General features: G+C 44.9%; 1 protein-coding gene across 2 annotated transcripts in view; it reads right to left on the bottom strand.

The window, feature by feature from the left end:
* The window catches only part of COLEC10 (collectin subfamily member 10), a 134,838-nt gene that overhangs the window by 46,210 nt on the left and 64,857 nt on the right, over positions 1–23,771 (bottom strand). The window lies entirely within an intron of this gene.

The following is a 23,771-nucleotide window of genomic DNA, read 5'->3' as shown; positions in this document are numbered from 1 at the left end:
AAGCAAAGCTCTGCCTCTACCAAGATGGTTGCCTCCACACAGAGACGCAGTGCAGAACATGGCATAGTTGGTCAGTTAACGGGAAAAAGATCAGCTACATGGAGACCACAACCAACACTGGGGACTTGCTGTTTGCCCTCTGCCTGCCTGTTATGGGCAACCTCCAAAGTACAGGGCATCTTTAGGTACATGCATGCTTAGTTATGTGTAACTCTTAGACCCCGTTCACACTGGGGCGACTTGTCAGGCGACCTGGTCGCCTGACAAGTCGCCGTGGGTCGCCTGCCATAGAGTAGCACAGGACCCGTTCTAATAGGAGCGACACAAGTCGCTCCGACTTAGAAAAAGGGTCCTGAGTTTCTTTGGGGCGACCTGGAGCGACCTGCATTGACTTCAATGATATGAAGTCCGTGCCGGCCGCTCCGAGGTCAGAGCCGGTTCACACAGGCGCGACCCGACTTGCGGGGGCGACCTGTGAAGTCGCGGTGCGCAGCTCCTACCGCGACTTCACAGGTCGCCCCCGCAAGTCGGGTCGCGCCTGTGTGAACCGGCTCTTACAGGTATTAACCACTTGACCCAAATATAATTGATGTCCTTTTTTCCCCCAACAGAGCTTTCTTTTGGTGGTATTTGATCTCTTTTTTATTTTTTATTTTTTTGTGCTATAAACAAAAAAAGACAGACAATTAAAAAATAAACAAACAAAAAAAGAACAATATTTTTTTTATCTTCTGCTATAAAACCTATTTAATAAAAAAATTGAAAAAAATCGAATTTCTTCAGAAATTTAGGCCAATATGTATTCTGCTACATATTTTTGGTCACAAAAAAAACCCAAAAGGGGAAAATTGATTGGTTTGCGCAAAAGTTATGGTGTCTACAAACTATGGAATATTTTTATTTTTATTTTTTTTTTTTACTAGTAATGGCAGCGATCAGCGTCTTATAGCGGGACTGCAATATTGCAGTGGACATTCTGACACTAAGGGGTTCGTTTACTAAAGCTAGAGTGGGCAAATTAGTCACAACTTTGCAGAGAAAGCAATCGGCTTCCAGGTTTTTTAAATTAAGCTTTAGCAATAAAACCTAAATAAATGTATGTTTTATTGCTAAAGCCTAATTAAACAAGCTGAGATGAGAAGCTGATTGGTTTCTCTGCAGAATTCTGACTAATTTTGCACTCTCTAGCTTTTAGTAAATAAAACCCCTAGGGCCCCTTTCACACTTGTATGACTCTAAAGTTGCGCCGACTTTGGAGTGCAACTTTGGTGAACTTTGATGCAACATTTTTGCAACTTTGATGCAACTTTGCATGGATGCAACTTGGATATGACTTTGGTTTGACCAGTATTATGACCAACTGTTGCACACAAGTTGCATTGTATAACATTCAGGGATGACTTTCATGCAATTTCTAAAGGTTTAACATTAATGTCTATGGCCCTCAAGTTGCATGAAAGTCGGACCAAAGTAGTGCACTAACTATTTTGAAGTTGCTGCAACTTTAAGTTGCGCATATATGAATAGTTATCATTGGGAAACATTGGAAACTACGTGCATGTCTGATGTCCAAAGTTGCATGACAAGTTGCACAAGTGTGAAAGGGGCCTAACTGACACTATTTGAGGACCAGTGACACTAATTCAGCGATCAGTGCTAAAAAATATGCACTGTCACTGTACTAATGACACTGGCAGGGAAGGGCTTGCCATCGTACCTGACTCTCTGTCTAACCATTGGTGGGTCCTAGAGAACATTGGGTACCCTGCACCTCCCGATCGGCTTCCTCTGTGTGTAATCACAGTGGAAGCAAGCCGATGTCGGCTTACATGCACGACCGATACCCCGAAGTGTCAGATAACACACACACACACACACACATATATATATATATATATATATATATGTATTCAGTGGCGTAGCGTGGGGAGGGCAGCCGGTCATTTCACCCTGGGCGTGACATTTGGGGGGGGGGGGGGGCGCAAAATTGATCCAATGCTGTCCTGAAGGTCTGTTCTGCAGCTTATTACCTCCCCCGACCCCTACACCTCCGATGAGGCATTCGGGCATTCCTCTCCACGGCACACTAATTCAGCTCCCCCCGCCCTCTGACTCCTTTGGTCCAGCCTATCCTGCTAGTGCGGCCTGTGTGTGTGAGAACAGCGGAGGGGGCAGGGCGGTGTTCGGCGCAGATCATGGGAAAAGTGCAGTGGCTGTTAGCACCCGGCGGGGGACACCAAGGAGCGACAATACTGCCTACCCGGTGCTGGGGAGAGCTCTGACCAGATGGACGAAGAGGCCATAGAGAAGTAAGGAGGATGATGGATATACTGATCTATCATCGCACTGTGTGTAGGGGGGACAGGGGGGGTTTAAGTAGTGCAGGTAGGGGTCAGGTAGGTCAGTGTTAGGGTCAGGTAGGTCAGTGTATTGGTCAGGTAGGTTAGTATATGTGTCAGGTAGGTCAGTGTAGGGGGCAGGTAGGTCAGTGTAGATAGGTCAGTGTAGGGGTCAGGTAGGTCAGCGTAGAGATTTACGTACATCAGTGTAGATAGGTCAGTGTAGGGGTCAGGTAAGTCAGTGTAGATAGGTCAGTTTAGGGGTCAGGTAAGTCAGTGTAGATAGGTCAGTGTAGGGGTCAGGTAGGTCAGTGTAGGGTCAGGCAGGTCAGTGTAGTGTCAGGCAGGTCAGTGTAGTGGTTAGGTAGGTTAGTGTAGGGGTCAGGTAGGTCAGTGTAGGAATCGGGTAGGTCAGTTTAGGGGTCAATGTAGGAATCGGTTAGGTTAGTGTAGTTGTCAGTGTAGGAATCAGGTAAGTCACTGTAGTGGCCAGTGTAGGAAGCAGGTAGGTCAGTGTAGTGGCCAGTGGTGGAATCAGGTAAGTCAGTTTAGTGGTCAGTGTAGGAAGCAGGTAGGTCAGTGTAGTGGTCAGTGTAGGAATCAGGTAGGCCAGTGTAGGAATCAGGTAGGTCTGTTTAGTGGTCAGGTAGGAATCAGCTAGGTCAGTGTGAAAAAGAGATAAAGAGACAAAACTCCACCCTATGTATAGTATAAATTCATAAACAATCAACATAAAAATGTATATAATACAAAAATAATCAAAATGTGATGTGCAACACCAACAGTGCACAGTGATTAGTGATAAATATATGTGAAATAGTCCACAAATGAAAAATTGACACATGCGAGTCCACACAAAGTGATGGTATTCTTATTCTAGAAAGGCAGTGGTATGTAACAGCTCTTTGCAGTGCAGTGTGTCCTCAAAGCAAGCGGGTGAAATAGCTCCTTACCAGAATCGACAAGTAAAACGCATGAAAGATGCATCCAGTTACCACCACCCAAGCTATGGTTAAATCACGGCACACACTAAGACACCTCGTGCAGATGGATAAAATGGTCTCTTACCAGATGTTAAACGAATATCAGCCAAAAAATTCTATCCTGAATATGGATCACTACGGACCAACAGGGATGGATATTAGGGGCTGAGAAGCTGTTTCCCACATAGAGGGTATCCTGGCGTTCTATCACAATGTAGGGCTGTTGCATATACACCTTCCTCAATTCTCCAATCCCAGTCAACGCCTTCTGAGGGGAAACGCATCCACGCCTTCACATCTTCGCGGTCTGCGCTGCAGGCACACGCAAAAACCTCCATCAGAAGCTTGTTGATCATTGGGCGTATGTAAGTGTTTTACCATATGTATAATAAATTATTTTTGGGGTAATGCACGATTGGTCTTCCCTCTTTCTTTGTATGAGCATATTGCCCTGCAGAAAGATGACCTAGGCTATAAGAAGTTTGCCAAGACCCTGAAACTGAGGTGCAGCAAAGTGGCCAAGACCATACAGCGGTTTAACAGGACAGGTTTCACTCAGAACAGGCCTCGCCATGGTCGTACAAGGAAGTTGAGTGCACGTGCTCAGCGTCATATCCAGAGGTTGTCTTTGGGAAATAGACGTATGAGTGCTGCCAGCATTGCTACAGAGGTTGAAGAGGGGGAGGTCAGCCTGTCAGTGCTCAGACCATACGCCGCACACTGCATCAAATTGGTCGCTGTTGTCCCAGAATGAAGCCTCTTCTAAAGATGATGCACAAGAAAGTCTGCAAACAGTTTGCTGAAGACAAGCAGATTAAGGATATGGATTATTGGAACCATGTCCTGTGGTCTGATGAGGCCAACATAAACCTATTTGGTTCAGATGTTGTCAAGCGTGTGTGGCGGCAACCAGGTGAGGAGTACAAAGATAAGTGTGTCTTGCCTACAGTCAAGCATGGTGGTGGGAGTGTCATAGTCTGGGGCTGCATGAGTGCAGCTGGCACTGGGGATCTACAGTTCATTGAGGGGACCATGAATGCCAAGATGTACTGTGACATACTGAAGCAGAGTATGATCACTTACCTTCAGAGACTGGGTCGCAGGGCAGTATTCCAACATGATAACGACCCCAAACACACCTCCAAGATGCCCACTGCTTATATAATGAAGCTGAGGGTAAAGGTGATGGACTGGCCAAGCATTTCTCCAGACCTGAACCCTATTGAGCATCTGTGGGGCATTTTCAAACAGAAGGTGGAGGAACGCAAGGTCTCTAACATCCACCAGCTCCGTGATGTCATCATGGAGGAGAGGAAGAGGACTCCAGTGGCAAGCTGTGAAGCTCTGGTGAACTCCATGCCCAAGAGGGTTAAGGCAGTGCTGGAAAATAATGGTGGCCACACAAAGTATTGACACTTTGGGCCTAATTTGGACATTTTAACTTAGAGGTGTACTCACTTTTGTTGCCAGTGGGTTAGACATTAATGGCTGTGTATTGAGTTATTTTGAGGGGACAGCAAATTTACACTGTTATATAAGCTGTACACTCACTACTTCACATTGTAGCAAAGTGTAATTTCTTTAGTGTTGTCACCAGTAGCGGCTGGTGTTCAAAATTTTTTTGGAGGGGGCGCAAACAGAAAAATGTAATAGGCATTTCTTTGCGGCAAAAAACGCTGTAAAAAATTGCGTGACTTTGAGGTCACAAAAGCGTGAAAGGGGTATAGTGTGCCCCCTTCAATGCAGAGTGACCAGCGTGCCCCCTTTCAATGCAGAGAGACCAGCCTGCCCCCTTTCAATGCAGAGTGACCAGCGTGCCCCCATTCAATCCAGAATGACCAGCGTGCCCCCATTTAATGCAGAAGGACTAGCGTGCCCCCATTCAATGCAGAATGACCAGCGTGCCCCCTTTTAATGCAGAATGACCAGCGATCAGTGAGCCCCCTTCAATGCAGAGAGATCAGTGTGCCCCCTTTCAATGCAGAGAGATAAGTGTGCCCCCATTCAATGCAGAGCGATCAGTGTGCCCCCATTCAATGCAGAGAGATCAGTGTGCCCCCATTCAATGTAGAGAGATCAGTGTGCCCCCTTCAATGTAGAGAGATCATCATGCCCCTTTTCAATGCAGAGTGACCAGCGTTGCATGCCCCCCCAGACCAGCACTAGTTACCTGATGCAGCGGCAGCTTCTCCTCAGTCCCCCCGCCTCTCCTCGAGTCCTCCCGCCTCCTCCTCGGCCAATGGCATGGTTTTTGCCTTTCGGCCAATCCGGAAGCGGGTGTCGGACCCGCTTCCGGATTGGCCAGGAGGAGGATCCGAGTGACCATAGCGAATTTTCATTCGCTATTGTCACACAATGGGTGGGCTCGGGGCGCACTACTCTGCCCCCGGGTCCTCCCTTTTCTGAAGCCTATTAGAGCCTCTGGCTCTAATCAGGTGACTCAAAAAAAAGCCCCATTGAACTCCATGCGTCCGGCGCCCCGCATGCAGATTAGGGGCCCGGACGCATGGATGGGGGGGGCGGCACCCCTGCGCCCCCCACACACCGACCTCCACTGGTTGTCACAGGAAAATATATAATAACATATTTATAAAAATGTGAGGGGTGTATTCACTTTTGTGAGATACTGTACATACATACACATAATCTGAGGCACAGGTGCCGCCCTGTAGCAGTAAAATTGCTATAGGGCAGACTGGACGTGGTTAATCTCTCCTCAAGATCACAGTACTCTCCCCAATAATGCCTTCAGCTGTTTTTCTCTCCATAAGGATAGAGCCATCTTTGTTCAGGCATCATCCAAGGTCATCATCTACTTGCAGGATGGAGATGCGAGCTTAGAGGTGACACGGCCTGTAAACTCAGGTGTCTGCACAGTTCTCTTCACCAAAGGTCTGGCGCAGATCAGTCCTTGCTGCAGCGCAGCCTACTTGCTACAAACGTTGAAGTCTGTTTAATATTTGAGGGGACTGAGGAAATTCTTCCTTTAGCTTGCAGCAGACGAATGACTTCATCATAGCATAGGCAAAGTCAAAGGACTTTGCTCAAGGACTCAAGGACTTCTTTTTAATGCTGGTGCTTTAATAAGATGTAGAGGAAACACAGTTGCATATTCTTGTAACATATCAAGAATGGCTGTAAAATGTAATGAGTCAGTGAGAAGATCCAAAGATTGTTTAACTCACCAAGACACAGAGATAGCTTCCAATGCAGGCTAATCCTTTCCTAACCTGGAATCATGAAAACAGATAACGTGACAATAACTCTGCCACTAAAAGAGCTTCCCTAATAATTTTCACAAGATTTTTTATAGTATAACTAAAGGCAAAACATTTTTTTGGAGGGGTTTGGATAGAGTGGAGAGGGATTAGAACCCCATGTCATGTTTTTTTTGCTGTCTGTGTCACCCTCTCTGTTTGTCCTGTTTACCATTATCACCGAAAGAGAAAGAAAATCCCAAATTTTGGGTGTCACTAGAATAGAGGGGAAATCTTCCAATGCCGATACCAGTTCTGGTGACAAAAAGGGATTCCCTCTCTTTTGAGGCATTTCCTCTCACTTCCTTTTTTTGGCTATGGGACAGGAAGTGAAGAAAAATCTCCCCAATGGGGACACAAAAAATGGCAAAAAAACTAACAGTTTATAAACCTTCCTTGCTCTAATCTAAAATAAAAAAAAGGGCTTTAGTTTTACTTGAAGGATATAAAAGGCTTTTATTCGGTACACTGTTTCAATGAAAACCCAGCTCGTGTTTTTAACCATTTAAGGACCAGGCCTATTTCTGCAACTTGTTTAAAAGTTAAAATCAGTAATTTTTTGCTAGAAAATTACTTAGAACCTCCAAACATTATATATATTTTTTTTCGAGAGACCCTAGAGAATAAAATGGACATCATTGCAATACTTTATGTCACACTGTATTTGTGCAGCGGTCTTACAAACGCAATTTGTTTGGAAAAAAATATACTTTTACGAATTAAAAAATAAGAAAACAGTAAAGTTAGCCAAATATTTTTCTATAATGTGAAAGATATTGTTACATCAAGTAAATTGATACCTAACATGTCCATGCTTTAACCACTTCCCGACCACCCGCCATCTATTTATAGGGTGGCTCTCCTGCGCAAACCGACGTAGATCTACGGGAAGCTAGGGGACAAACACGCGCCGGTGGCGGCGCGCTCCTGTCCCCACTCGGCAGCAGGTAAGCTGATGCATGTGTCAGGCGGCTCTGATTGCCGCTTGACACCCGCGATCGTTCCCCGCAGAGAGAGAAGAACGGTGTAAACGCAGCCGACCGTCTTCCCTAAAATGATCACAGAGCTCATGTGATTCTTCTATATAGGATCACATGTCTCTATGGTCATCTCAGAAGCTACGCACCCCCCCCCCCCACAGTTAGAATCACTCCCCTAGGGTCACATTTAACCCCTTGATCACCTATACTGTTAACCCCTTCCCTGCCAGTGTCATTATTACAGTAACAGTGCATATTTTTAGCACTGATTTCTGTAGTAATGTCACTGGTACCCCCAAAAGTGTCAAAAATGTCAGTTAGGGGTCCGATCTGTCCGCCGCAATGTCGCAGTCCCGCAAAAAAATCTCAGATTGCCACCCATTACTAGTAAAAACAACCCAAATAAAACCCAATAAAAATGACATAAGTCTTTCCCGTACTTAGTAGACGCGATAACTTTTGCACAAACCAATCAAAATACGCTTATTGCGATTTTTTTTTTTACCAAAAATATGTAGCAGAAAATAAATTGACCTAAAATGTTAACAAATTTTGATTTTTAAGTTTTTTTTTTTTCAGAATGTCATATAGCAGAATGTGAAAAATATAGTTTTTTTTCAAAATTTTCGTTTTTTTTTTGTTTATAGCGCAAAAAATAAAAATCGCACAGGTGATCAAATACCACCAAAAGAAAGCTCTATTTGTGGGAAAAAAGGACGTCAATTTTATTTGGATACAGCGTCGCACGACAGTGCAATTGTCCATTAAAATAACACAGTGCGGAATCGCAAAATATGGCCTGGTCATTAAGGGGGCAAATCCTTCCGGTCTTAAAGTGGTTAAAACTGCACACTAACTGAATGGTGACAAAGTTTGGTACTTAAAAATCTCCATAGGCGATCCTTTAAAAATTTGCACAGGTTACCAGTTTAGACAAATGGCGTGGCATGGGGTTTGTCCTATGCCTACATTCAGTCGTGGCTAAAAGTTTTGAGGACGCACGCAAGTATTTATTTTTACAAAGTATACTGCTTCGGTGTTTTTAGATCTTCTTGTCAGATGTTACTATGGTATACTGAAATATAATTACAAGCATTTCATAAGTGCCAAAGTCTATGACAATAAACAACGTTTATGCAAAGATTCATTATTTGCAGTGCTGATCCTTCTTTTTCAAGACCTGCAATTCACCATGGCATGCTGTCAATCAACTTCTGGGCCACATCCTGAATATTGGTAGCCCATTCTTGCATAATCAATGCTTGGAGTTAGAATTTATGGGGTTTTTTTGCTCACCGGCCTCTTGAGGATTGTCCACAACAACTTCTCAATGGGATTAAGATCTGGGGGGCCTCCTGGTCATGGACCCAAATTTCGATGTTTTGTTCCCCAAGCCACTTAGTTATCACTTTTGCCTTATGGCAAGGTGCTTCATTGTGCTGGAAAAGGCATTGTCCCTCACCAAACTACTCTTGGATGGTTAGGAGAAGTTGCTCTCAGAGGATGTTTTTGGACCATTCTTTATTCATGGCTGTGTTCTTAGGCAAAATTGTGAGTGAGTCCACTCCCTTGGCTGAGAAGCAACCCCACACATGAATGGTCTCAGGATGCTTTACTGTTGGCATGACACAGGACTGATGGTAGCGTTCACCTTTTCTTCTCCGGTCAAGGTTTTTTCCGGATATCCCAAACAATCCGAAATCAGAGAAAATGACTTTACCCCAGTCTTTAGCCAGGGCCGGTGCTAGACTGTTTTATGCCCTAGGCAAGATCAGCTACTTGTGCCCCCCCCCCCCAAAAATAAATAAAAAGGGAAGGGGTTAAAAACTGCTCTATGTCATATCCAGTGACCCTGAGCTGATGGTTCCTCCATGTAATGCTGTCATACCCAGTGATCCCAATGTTCCTCTATGTCACATCAGGGGTCCTTGATGTTCCTCCATGTCATACCCGGAGACCCTGATGTTTTTTCATGTCACACCTAGGGACCCTGATGTTCCTCCATGTCACACCTGGGGACCTCAATCCCCAATGGCACACCCAGGGATCCAAATTCCTCATGGCACACTTGGTGACCCCAAACCCCTGTTACACTTGTGACCCCTCTCCCCCATGTCACACCTGGTGACTCCGATTCCCCATGGCATACCTGGTGACCGCAATTCTCTTTCATACCAGGGATACTCCATGTCACACCCAGGGACCCTGATTCCCTGTTCTGGGGACACTTACTGGGCAGTATGAAGAGAGTGGCCTGCACTCTGCCCTCCTTCACCATGATCCTGCTTATTCCTTCTCCCAGGACGCTCCTCTCCTGGACCACAGTGCTCACCACAGCTCCAACCGGCTCCTGGTGGAGGGAGAAGCAGCAGTCAGAGAGCTCCGCACCTCCTTCATCACCAACATCCTCAGACCATTCCGTTGCCTCGTCTCTTCTGCTCCAGTAAAGGTGCTGCCCTCCAGTGCCGAGCTCCGGCTCAGGTTCAGCTCTCCTCCACTCCATGCTTAATACCGACCCAGGGAAATGAGCAGCTGCCCACCAGCTCAGATTAGAGATTCACTTCCCGCCCAGGGATTAGGCCGCTCAGCTCCAGACGAAGAGGATCAATATGCAGCTAGCACTCCGGTGGCCTCCTTTCCTGCCCCTTGGGGCTCCCCCAACAATGGTGGAAAGCCAGGGCCTGGTAGTTCTGCCACTGCCCCAGACACCTGGCATCTTCCTCTGTCCCTTCTTCCTCCCCCACTGCCGCCCCTTTCCGGCTGCCTAGTTTGCCTAGTGGAAGCACCAGCCCTGTCCTTAGCAGTACAATCCCTGTACCTTTTACAGAATATCAGTCTGTCCCTGATGTTTTTCCAGGAGAGAAGAGGCTTCTTTGCTGCCCTTCTTCACACCAGGCCACCCTCCAAAAGTCTTCTCCTCACTGTGGGTGTAGATGCACTCACACCTGCCTGCTGCCATCCCTGAGCAAGCTCTGCAATGGTGGTGCCCCGATTCCGCAGCTGAACCAACTGCAGGAGACGGTCCTGGCGCTTGCTGGACGTTCTTTGGTGCCCTGAAGCCTTCTTCACAAATGCAGTGGAGGTGTTTTTTTTGGATTAAGTTCATTTTCATGGCAAAGAAACTGCAATTAATTGCAATTCATCTGATCACTCTTCATAACATTCTGGGGTATATGCAAATTGTCATCATAAAAACTGAGGCAGCCGACTTTGTGAAAATTAATATTTGTGTCATTATCAAAACTTTTGGCAACGGCTGTACTTTTAATAATAGGTGTCCCTCATTCCCATCTCCAAAAATTGGGAGGTATGTGCACACAATTGCTGTACTTTCCCATTAAAGTGTTTGTAGACCCTTACATCTACCCAGTGAAGTGACTGGCCTCAGGTGATACACAGAGATAGTAACATAGTAGTTAAGATTAACCACTTCAGCCCTGGAAGGATTTGCCCCCTTCCTGACCAGGCCCTATTTTGCGATTTGGCACTGCGTTATTTAACGAACAATTGCGTGGTCATGCGACACTGTACCCAAATAAAATTGATGACCTTAAAGCGGAGTTCCACCCAAAAGTGGAACTTCCACTTTAGGGAGTCCTGACCACCCGACATGCCACATTTGGCATGTCATTTTTTTGGGGGGGGGAGCGGGTACCTAGTTTTGACAGGTACCCGCTCCCACTTCCGCTCGGAGCGCCGCGGCGCCCTGAGCGGAAGTTCTCCTCTCCTCCTCCCTCCCTGCAATCTTCTGGGACACGTCAGAGGTCCCAGAAGATTGCCGGCCAATCACGGCGCGCAGCGCGACTCGCGCATGCGCAGTGGGTACCCGGCTGTGAAGCCGCAAACTGTAACAGCCGGGTGCCCACAGCAGTGATGCCGGCGCCGAGGGAGAGGATCGAGGCTTCCGGCGGCCGCATCGCTGGACCGTTGGACAGGTGAGTAAATGGCTGGAACTCCGCTTTAAATAGAGCTTTCTTTTGGTGGTATTTGATCACCTGTGCAATGTTTATTTTTTGCGCTATAAACAAAAAAAAGAGCGACAATTTTGAAAAAAAAAAAAATATATATATTTTTCACATTCTGCTATATAACATTCTCAAAAGAAAAATGTAAAAATCTAATTTTTAAATATTTTAGGCCAATTTGTTTTCTGCTACATATTTTTGATTAAAAAAAATCGCAATAAGCATATTTTGATTGGTTTGTGCAAAACTTATCGCGTCTAATAACTACGTGAAAGATTTATGTCATTTTTTATTGCTTTTTTTTTCTCTTACAAGTAATGGCGGCGATCTGTGATTTTTTTGCGGGACACCTATTCAAAGTGCAGAATTTATACAGCTTTACTGAGCTTTCAGAAAGCAGGGGACAGTGAGCTGAAATTACAATCTGCAGAGCTCAGTAGGAGCTGCGTGGAGGAAAGGGAAACACTCCCGTTCACAGAGCACACAGGAACAGAGCTGAGGCTGTCAATCACAGGCTGTGTGCTGGAGGTCCCTCCCCGTCACCTTTTATCTCTTGGTGTCAGGAAGACTTGTCAGAAGTGATTCATGTTGATAGCAGAGGACCGAGGCAGAAGTGACACTTAGTGCTCTGGATTGAGACAAGTACACACTATAGAGGGAAATGCTTTGTTTATTTTTCATGTCTTAGGTTTACAACCACTTTAAATTTATTTATTTGTCAATCAAAAAAAAAAGTTATGGATTTTAGGAACAATGGATTTATAGAAAGGGTATAAACTGTCCCCAGGCCTGAATGAATACATTCGTTATTAATCATTTCTGTAAAAATTCTCTCAATTTTTTACAACCTATTCATTCCCATATATCTCGGAAATCGAGGTTAATGTAATATCCATAGCATTTTCTTTCTGTCCAAGATGTTTACAATAAATATTATTGTTTGAAAATGTTCTTTACGATTTGTGATGTGTGAAAGTCTTTTCAGAAAGATCGGGTCCGTCTCCTCTGGTAAAGATACATCCCTGATGACGTCCTAGACAGAGGGCGGCTTCCTCCAGAGGTGTAACTAGAACCTTCAGGGCCCCAGTGCAAGAAACCATGAAGGGCCCCCCTGACCACCCCTCCCCCCTTCCATCCGAGCTCTGGGATTTCAGTTCTGGGAGGGCCTCCATGGACATCCCCCCCCCCCCCCCCAGAATCCTGCCTCCCACGTGCCTGCGTTCTACGGACAATCGCAGTGGCCCTTTACCATGTGATCAACTGATCACATGTAAACAGACTTGTCGGTTATCAGTACTCCTTTCTTCCCACGCTGTGTCTGTGTGAGGAAAGGAGAGCCGTTAACCAACATAAGTGTCGCCTATCAGTTCTGCCTATCAGTGCTCATGAATGGCGCCTATCAGAGCTGTCTATCAGTGCTCATGAATGGCACCTATCACTGCCGCCTATTAGTACTCATCAATGCGGCCTATTAGTGCCACCTATCAGTGCTCATCAGTATTGCCTATCAGTGCCACTTATCAGTGCTCATCAATGCCGCCTATCAGTGCCTATCAGTGCCACTTAGCGCTCATCAATGCCGCCTATTAGTGCCCATCAGTGCTGCCTATCAGTGTCACCTATCAGTGCTCCTCAATGCCGCCTATTAGTGCCACTTAGTGCTCCTCAAAGCTGCCTATCAGTGCCCATCAGCAGTACTCTGAGCTGAGAGTGTCTCTCTCATAAAGCTTAGACTCAGAGCCTGTACTGACGGTCCCTCCCCCCTCACTCAGATAGATGACAGTCGATCTTCTCCTCCCGCCCCTCTCCTGTGTGCACAGCGGGGAGGGTGAAGCTCAGCAGCTGAATGTGATCATTCACCCTTCCCACTGTGCACACAGGAGAGGGGCGGGAGGAGAAGATCGGCTGTCTGTGCGAGGGAGGAGGGATTGTCAGTACAGGCTCTGAGCCAATGACAGAACAGGTGGGCCCCCTCCCCTCACAGTGAAAGAACGGGAGAGCAGGGGAGGCCCCTTCCCCTCACGGTGACAGGACAGGCGGGTCCCCTCCTCTCGCAGTGACCGCCCCCTCCCCCTAGCAGTGACAGAGCGGGCCCCTCCTCTCGCAGTGACTGCCCCCTCCCCCACAGTGGCAGAATGGCGGGCCCCCCCACAGTGGTGGAACTCCAGGGCCCAGTCGCAACTGCTGCGACACTGGTAGTTCCACCACTGGCTTTCCCACGTATTGAAAGGTTTAACTTGCCTGCGGTTGGGGGGGGATATTGGTATAATACCAATATTGGTATTGGTGCCCAATCCAGAATGTGTAAGCGTTATCAGGGAGCTTTTGTCTACGGGGAACTATCTGTCAATGTATTAATCGTTGTTTCTGATATTTTGTAAGGGAAAGATTTTGAGTACTAGTTTACCATTGGCAATGTCCTCATAATAAGATATTTATTTTTATTTTTTTTTGCAGCCTAGATGTTCTCTATGGTTTATCCACAAGATAGCGTCATTTGGGCTTGTGGCGGTATATTTATTTGTCCCTTTGTTTCTCCCTGTCCCTTCTCTCCGATGCCACTCCCATTTGCACCAGTGGGATGGATAGTGCTTCTGCCTCGTTTGGGCACCTCTGGATGGTCCCCTCCCCCTCCTGTTTGCTGGGAGGTGTTCTGGTCCACCTAGGCCTCTGACGCCTTGGTCTAACTTGGGATCTAACCAGAGAGAGACGAGTACCTGTATTTTTTTTTTTCTGAATTGCAATCTATTTCACTATTATGAGTTGATATAAACATATCTTTAATGGAAGTTATTGATGATGTAACTGATAAGATGTAATGTTTTGTACTACCCTTTTTTCTTTTTTAATTTTTTTTTCCCAGATACCCAACTACACCCCAAAATACCCCTGAAGAAGTCAACAAAGGCGAAAAGCGTTGGATGAGTCCCACCTCCTCCACATATCTGGGTTCACGGTTATACAATGCAGTTTACATATGAGGGGATGAGTTTCGAGTTTCAGGGGTGCCCTTTTTGGGTTACAATGTTGATGTGCAATACCATTTATTGTTTTTAGGGGGAACTGTTGTACCCCATATCTGGACTTAACTAATAATGATTGTATCTGAATAAAGTATTTTTCCTTTTACCAATGTATGTGTATCTATAATTATACTCAAAGGGAGTTCAACACTCTTAAAGTCCCATCTGGTTACTTTTTGTTTTTTCTATGCACTGCAATGCCACCTAATCGCTGACACAGAGATGTTGTTTTAGCTCAGTATGTGTACGCTGCGCCTGCTCAGCCACTTGTGAGACAACATGGGAAACCTAAACCTTACAATAACAGACTGATGCCCTTTTTATAAAACCAGGAAAACAATGCTCTCGCCCAGGGATTCCGCCTCTCTGGGTCTCCCGCTGGGGCAGAGGAAGTCCTGTAGGCTGTCGGTTGGTATGTGAGTGGGGGTGTGCTTGGCCCTGGCATATCATGTGCCCGGGACATTCGCAGAAAAACAGATGTAATAAAAGTTCACGTTCCAGCTTTCAATATTTAGACAGATGTGTTTGGTTGTAGCAAACAAGCTACGATAGAACACAATGTTTTTTAAAATAAATGCATGTGCATAGACATGCCAGTAAATGACACATTTAAAGAGAATTTGTCACTAGAACAAAGTTTCCAAAGCTAGAACGCAGATGCGTACTACAAAACGTTGTGGGAAGCAGACAGTGAGGATCTGTACCATCATATAGTTATTTTTCCAGCCGCAAAACACCCTCCAATGGGACCCAATATTAGGGCAATCATGTGTTATGGAGTTTTGAACTATGGACTATGGCAGGGATGGGGAACCTTGGCACCCCAGATGTTTTGGAACTACATTTCCCATGATGCTCAACTACACTGCAGAGTGCATGAGCATTATGGGAAATGTAGTTCCAAAACATCCGGGGTGCCAAGGTTTGCCATCACTGGACTATGGCATCTTGAGGTATGGCCAGTACGATTCCCTTGTACACCATTATCCTAAAGCACCACTAGGGGCAGTGTATCTAAACAGCACAGCCACATTGCACAGGCAAGTATTGCAACCTGTTACGGCAATGTGATCGCATGTGAAAGAGGAGGATTATTTACTTGTTCCAATATGGATGTACAACTGATAATTTGCAAGGCTGCAAGTAAAAAGACTTTCGGGAAGTAAACTAAGTATAGGAACAAGGAGTACCTATGGAGAAGAACTTATCATATATGTCGGTGTATAAAACAACTTTTTAACCTTAAAAACATCCCCCAAAAATAAGGGGGTCATCTTATATGCGGAGTATAAAATGTGAGGACTACTTTACATGGCCCAAAACTAACATCCCTAATAATCTCTCAACCCGCTGGGCATGCTCGGATTGGCTGAGTCAGAGAGAGTAACATCATCAGCCCGCCTCTCTGACTCTGCCAATCCGAGCAGGATTTGTATTCAATAATAGAATACATCACTCACCGTGATTGGCTCAGCGCGGTATACTGTATGTAGCCAAAGCTACGGTACATACAGTATTACCGCATGTCCAGCGCGTTGCGAGGTTAATAGGGACGTTCATTTTGGGGCATTTAACCACTTTACCACCGGAGGATTTTGCTGTCTTACGTCCAGGACACTTTTTGCGATTCGGCGCTGTGCAACTTTAACTGACAATTGCGCGGTCGTGCAAAGCCATACCCAAACGAAATTTACGTCCTTTTTGTCCCACAAACAGAGCTTTCTTTTGGTGGTATTTGATCAACTGTGCGATTTTTACTTTTTGCGCTATAAACAAAAAAAACATTTATTTTGAAAAAATAACAATATTTTTAACATTTTTTTATATGAAATTCCCCCCCAAAAAAATGTAAAAATCTAATTTTTTTAAAATTTTTGGCCAATTTGTTTTCTGTTACATATGTTTGGTAAAAAAAATCACGATAAGCGTATTTTGATTGGTTTGCGCAAAAGTTATTGCGTTTACTAACTAAGGGAAAGATTTCTGTCATTTTTGGTGTTTTTTTTTTAACGAGTAATGGCGGCGATCTGCGATTTTTTTTGCGGGACTGCGACATTGCGGCGGACAGATCGGACCCTTGACTGACATTTTTGACACTTTTGGAGGTACCGGTGACATTACTGCAGTAATCAGTGCTATATACTGTATATGCACTGTTACTGTAAAAATGACACTGGCAGTGAAGGGGTTAATTTTATTGGAGAGGGAGGGGTTAATGTATGCCTGGTGCTTACTGACGTGTGGGGGGGGGGAGGTGACTGAGTGACAGAAGGACAGATCGGATGTTCAGCTATGCTGAACACTCCGATCTGTCAGTCCCTGTCACTTAGGAGATCCGCCCGCTCTGTTTACACAGGCGGGCAGATCTCCTCACTCGATTCCCCGACGATCGCCGCTCCTCCCCTGGCCCGACTCCCACTGTGAATGAAAACAGCGGGAGCGCGCCTCCGGCGGCGCGCAAGCGCCGCCTACAGGGGGAGGAATCCAGCAACGTAGGTCTACGTCGCTGGACGGGAACGAGCCACTGTGCCGCAGTAGCAGCACAGTGGCTGGGGGTAAAGTGGTTAAAGTACGGTAGTCCTCACATTTTTTACTCCGCTACGGTACAACCATTATTACCGCACGTCCAACAGGTTGAGAGATTATTAGGGACATTCGTTTTGGGCCATGTAAATTAGTCCTCAAACTTTATACTCCGCTACGGTTCATACATTATTTTTTGGGCTGCCTCGGAAGGGGGGTAGTCTTATACGAGGGGGGGGGGGGGGCTGCTCTCTGTCCTTGTCTTTATCCCGCAGTCAGTAGGTCAGCAGTGTGGACTTTCTACTTCTCTTCACCAGGAATCCTTAAGGCATGTCTGTGGCAGAAGCAGTGCAGCCTTTATATGGGGCATCAGAGTGGCCTGGGGGGGGCCCACTCTTCCCCTGCCAATCACACCTGATCGTGGGCAGAATCGCAATACGCGACGCTGTTGCCCTAAAGAATCTCATGTTCCATTTTAAACTACGTTGTGCGTTGCAATTGCGGCACGATTTACCGCATGACAATCGCAGCAAAATCACTGCATGATTAGGGTGCCATTAGTAAGTAATGCCATCACGAATGCTTCCCGTGTTTTGCAGTGATTTAAATTAGCGAGCGGATCAGCGCAATTCAGCCCGCGATCAGGCGTGAACAGAGCCTAAGAAGGGAAGAGGGCGCAGTGGTTCTACAAAGGGTCAGGAGTATCTAAATATCTACCACCGAAGTTTGGGGCCTAAAATACCAAATCTACTATAGTAGATACTGTATATACAGCATATCTAAAATAAAAAGCGTGTATATACATTATATATATGTATATACAGTATATATATATATATATATATATATATATATATATATATATATATATATTACATCATTTATAAAAAGTTGTGTAACGGGAAAAGATACCACATCAACTTTAGATTTTTTTATTTTTTTTCCCAAATGTCTAACAGTGATAAAAGTTCAAGAAAAGTTTTCAAACAGCTGAAAACCCCAAAGAAGCAGCCTTACCAACCCACAAAACAGACTGGACCACATTCAATTGAGAATATTGTATTCTGGAAACTGTGGTTAACACCTGTAATGATAGTATTCAGTGTATGAAATCCTTTTTTTTTTTTTTTTTCACATGCCTTTATTTATATATTTTTCCACATTTACATGCAGACGAAGTGTCCAGCAAAAGTAACAGTCCCATGGGAACGGACAACCATATTTCAATGGTGGGGATACTTACAACGTCAGCTTTTATTTATGTGGTTTAAACCTTTATTCAAAATAAAAATTTAAAATATTTTGCTGTAATTGCTTAACCAATTCAAGTCCGGACACTTTCACCCCCCTCCAGTCCAGGCCATTTTTCTATTTTCAGCACTGTCATACTTTGAATGACAATTACCCAGTCATGCAACACTTAAAGCGTAATTCCACTTTTGTTGAGAAAAAAACATGACTGCTGAGGCGCATAGGCCCAGAAACAAAGTTAACATAATAACCCAACACCCCCTTGCCCCTTCCCCTTATAAAAGACCACGCTTACCACGATTAAGTTGGAAAGGGCAAGGCCACAGCTTTTATTTATTTTCCAATAACAAACCAGAACATGTCTAGACAAGTGCCAGTCACAGTTGTACTGTGAGCACTCTTAGTCATTAACATAACTTCCAAAAAGGGGTAAGGGGGAGGGTCTATCCTTACCATCAATGCCTGACAGACAGCCTACCCCCAATTTACAAATAATGGCGTAACTCATTACCGGAACTTTAGTGCTGGCAAGGTCAAAACCGCCCCGAAAGCTGTCACAGACCGACCGAACAGGGCGGGGGGATTGGCAGCTCTTCACCACGATTCTTCTCAAAAAGACCCAGAATTCCTTGGGAAGGTCCTCTTAACTGAGCTCAGGCCCATCCCCATACCCAATGCTCCATCCAATCCTTTTGACCCATATAGCCTCCTGATTGATCCCAACTCCTGGCCATGCCCCATCAGTCAAGGCTCTCTTTCCCTACAGGGGTCAAATGGCCTTCATTCCCCTCTGGGTGATCTCTGTACATTGCAAGGATTTTATCATTCTTTGTTGCAGATTCCTACCTTTTTTGTTATTCTGAAGAAATCCATGTTTGTGCCTCTGTGCTGAGTGGGTTAAATGGGAGTGGTTTCATAGAAACATAGAAACATAGAATGTGTCGGCAGATAAGAACCATTTGGCCCATCTAGTCTGCCCAGTATATCTGAATCCTATGAATAGTCCCTGGCCCTATCTTATATGAAGGATAGCCTTATGCCTATCCCATGCATGCTTAAACTCCTTCACTGTATTTGCAGCTACCACTTCTGCAGGAAGGTTATTCCATGCATCCACTACTCTCTCAGTAAAGTAATACTTCCTCATATTACTTTTAAACCTTTGCCCCTCTAATTTAAAACTGTGTCCTCTTGTGGTAGTTTTTCTTCTTTTAAATATGCTCTCCTCCTTTACCGAGTTGATTCCCTTTATGTATTTAAAAGTTTCTATCATATCCCCTCTGTCTCTTCTTTCTTCCAAGCTATACATGTTAAGGTCCTTTAACCTTTCCTGGTAAGTTTTTTCCTGCAATCCATGTACTAGTTTAGTAGCTCTTCTCTGAACTCTCTCTAGAGTATCTATATCCTTCTGGAGATATGGCCTCCAGTACTGCGCACAATACTCCAAGTGAGGTCTCACCAGTGTTCTGTACAGCGGCATAAGCACTTCTCTCTTTCTACTGCTTATACCTCTCCCTATACATCCAAGCATTCTGCTGGAATTTCGTGCTGCTCTATTACATTGTCTTCCCACCTTTAAGTCTTCTGAAATAATTACTCCTAAATCCCTTTCCTCAGATACTGAGGTCAGGACTGTGTCAAATATTCTATATTCTGCCCTTGGGTTTTTACACCCCAGGTGCATTATCTTGCACTTATCCACATTCAATTTCAGTTGCCAGAGTTCTGACCATTCTTCTAGTTTTCCTAAATCCTTTTCCATTTGGCGTTTCCCTCCAGGAACATCAACCCTGTTACATATCTTTGTGTCATCAGCAAAAAGACAAACCTTACCATCGAGGCCTTTTGCAATATCACTTATGAAGATATTAAACAAAATTGGTCCCAGTACAGATCCCTGAGGTACCCCACTTGTAACATGACCTTGTTCTGAATGTTCTCCATTGACTACAACCCTCTGTTGTCTGTCACTCAGCCACTGCCTAATCCACTCAACAATATGGGAGTCCATGCTCAATGACTGCAGTTTATTGATAAGTCTTCTATGTGGGACAGTGTCAAAAGCCTTACTAAAATCTAGATATGCAATGTCTACTGCACCTCCACCGTCTATTATTTTAGTCTATCAGCTGTGGCAGATGCAGAGCACTAATGAGGAAATCTGCTGGGTCTGCATCCCTTTAGACGGGTTCCTATTATCGCAATTGTATACGCTATATTGTTTTTTCTTTATTTACCACCCCTTCATGACCAGGCCATTTTTTGTGATACGGCGCTGCGTTATTTTAACTGACAATTACGTGGACGTGCGACGCTGTACCCAAATAAAATTTATGTCCTTTTTTTCCCACAAATAGAGCATTCTATTGGTGGTATTTGATCACCTCTGCGATTTTTATTTTTTGCTCTATTAACAAAAGAAAAGACCGACAATTTTTGAAAAAAAAAAACATTATTTTTTACTTTCTGCTATAAAACATATCCAATAAAAAAAATAAAAAAAAAATCTAATTTATTCATCAATTAAGGCCAATATGTATTCTGCTACATATTTTTTGGTAAAAAAAAAAAATAAATAAAATTGCAATAAGTGTATATTGATTGGTTTTGGCAAAAGTTATAGTGGCTACAAACTAGAAGATATTGTTATGGAATTTTTTTTTTTTTTTACTAGTAATAGCGACAATCAGCAACTGTGACATTGTGCCGGAAAATTTAACACCTAACTGACACTTTTATGGGGACCAGTGACACTAATACAGTGATCAATGCTTAAAAAAAATGCATTGTCACTGTACTAATAACACTGGCAGGGAAGGGGTTAACATCAGCGGCGATCAAAGGGTTAAGTGTCTTCCTAGGGAGTGCTTTCTACCTGTGTGGTGGGTGGCTTAACTGGAGGAAGACAGAGATCCATGTTTCTGCTTAGCAGAAAAACAGGATCTCCATCTTCCTCTCTGACAGGATGGCATTCTGCCTTTCCTGCGAACTATCAGCGGGTCCCTGATGTGTCCAATCACAGTGGGAGTGGGTCGCCAGCGGCACACGCACGTGCGCCCCGGGCCCTGTGTACAAAAATCAGGTAAAGGTATGTAATTTTGCGCAGTGGGGCCGCCCTGCCGCAGTATATCTATATAAGTGGTTAATTGCATCCCGGTCGTAGTCCGTAGGATTCAATATTGAGTTGGCCCACCCTTTGCAACTATAACAGCTTCAACTTTTCTGGGAAGGCTGTCCTCAAGGTTTAGGAGTGTGTCTATGGGAATGTTTGACCATTCTTCCAGAAGCGTATTTGTGAGGTCAGGCACTGATGTGGATGAGAAGGCCTGGCTCATAATCTCCACTCTAATTCATCCCAAAGGTGTTCTATTGGGTTGAGGTCAGGACTCTGTGCAGGCCGGTCAAGTTCCTAACCCAAGACATGGCAGCAGGGGCCATTGACTCCTGTTGTTGTCAATCAAATCCTGTGACGATGGAGTGAGAGGCAGGGTGGAGCCCTGCTGTGTGTCAATAGAAGCACACAGCCCAGCTTGGGATCGAGCCAGTACAAGTGCCCACCTAGCGAGAGATGTGATATGGGGGCATCTGAGAAGAGAAGGAGCCAAGAACGCCAGCGGGGGACCCTAGAAGAAGTTTGGGGCCATTCTGTGCAAAACCATTGTACAGAGCAGGTAAGTATAAAATGTTTGTTAAAAAAAAAAAGAAACCTTTAAAATCACCTGAATGCCAATGACAGACTGCACCATACAGTAAATATCATTTTAAAATTAACATTTTTAAATGATCTAGGGGGAGAATAAAAAGAGTAACAGATGCATACATATTCACCAGCACACCAAGGATCTTACACAGCAGTCCATAGAAACTTTTTATTGCAAAAGGAACCATTCAAGATAGGTGCAACATTTCGGAGTCAGGCAGGACCCCTTTGTCAGGCATGTGATGATGAAGGGGTCCTGCGTGACTCAGAAACGTTGCACCTATCCTGATTTGATCCTTTTGCAATAAAAAGTTTCTTTGGACTGCTGTGCAAGATCCTTGGTGTGCTGGCGAATATGTACAGTATGTATCTGTGATAGATCCAGTGTCCAGCTGGTGATCGCTGCAGCACCCACAACTTATGTGCCCAGGGCTTTTTTTCAGCGGGAACGTGGGGGAACGCAGTCCCGGCACCTCCAGAACTGAATGTATGTAATGGCAAGGGGTACTGGGGTGTGCTGGAGGGTCTATTGATGCTGGCTAATATGGAATCTATTGCTGCTATTTTTGCAGAGGATGGGGGTCTATTGTTGCTGGGGAGGTCTTTTGTTGCTCATGGGGATTTATTGTTGCTGGGGTGGGTCTTTTGTTGCTGGTGGGTCAGTGGTCGCTGGGAGGCATTTATTGTTGAGGGAGGGATCTTTGTTGCTGGCTGCTGGAGGGTCTATTGATGCTGGCTACTGGGGAATCTAGAGTTGCTGGAGGGGATCTATTTGTTGCTGGAGGGGATCTATTTGCTGCTGGAGGGGATCTATTTGTGCAGATGGTCTATTGTTGCTGGGGAAGTCTGTTGTTGCTGGTGGGGTATCATGTTGCAGGGAATCAATCATTGCTGGGAGGGATCTACTGTTTATGGAAGGGTCTAATGCTGCTGGCTGCTGGAGAGTCTATTGATGCTTGATGTTGGAAGTCCATTGTTGCAGCGGTGGATCTATTGTCACTGGGGTGTCCATTGTTTCTAGATCTATTATATTGCCTTTCTTATTATCGTTAATTCTCTAAAAGGGGTGGTACTGGGAGGTGGGTAAGAGGTGAAACCAAGGAACGGTGCTCGGGGGTGGGTAGGGGGGTGGAGTCAAGGGGTGACTCAGAAGGGAGGAGTTCCTGCACCTATTCTCTGAGAAAAAAAGCCCTGGATGTGCCTATACCCAGGAAGGTGTGCGATGGGAATATGAACTATTCTAAAAAGAGTAACAGCTTGTTTACACCAGATGAAGTCGAATGCATTTTTAAATGCAGGAGAAATGCGTATGTAAGAAAAATACATGTAAACGCACACAAACGCAATGCTAGTGCATGTACAGTAAGTGCAAAATCATAAATAATTCCTAAATAAGCACAGCAAATAAGCCGCAAGCGCATGCTAATGTGCATGAAAAACTGCACACCAAGGGGTTGATTTACTAAAGGCAAATAGACTGTGCACTTTGCAAGTTGCTCCATAGCTTAGTAAATGAGCAGAAGCTCTGCTGACTTGCATCATCCCATCATGTGCAAGCAAAAGTGCGTTTTTCTAAATTTTCCTTGCACGTGATTGGGTATTCTTTGCAAAGTGAAGCCTTACCTCATTTACTAAGCTCTGGAGCAACTGCTCTTTGCAAAGTGCACAGACTATTTGCCTTTAGTAAATCAACCCTTTAATGCTTTTTTGGCTTGCCTTCATATACAATCTGCTGTCTTGAATCCCTTAC

Source organism: Pelophylax lessonae, assembly GCF_965119305.1.
Source record: "Pelophylax lessonae genome assembly, chromosome: 5".
NCBI lineage: Eukaryota > Metazoa > Chordata > Amphibia > Anura > Ranidae > Pelophylax > Pelophylax lessonae.
The sequence above is the reverse complement of the archived record's forward strand: the minus strand, read 5'-3'. Positions and strand labels throughout refer to the sequence as shown.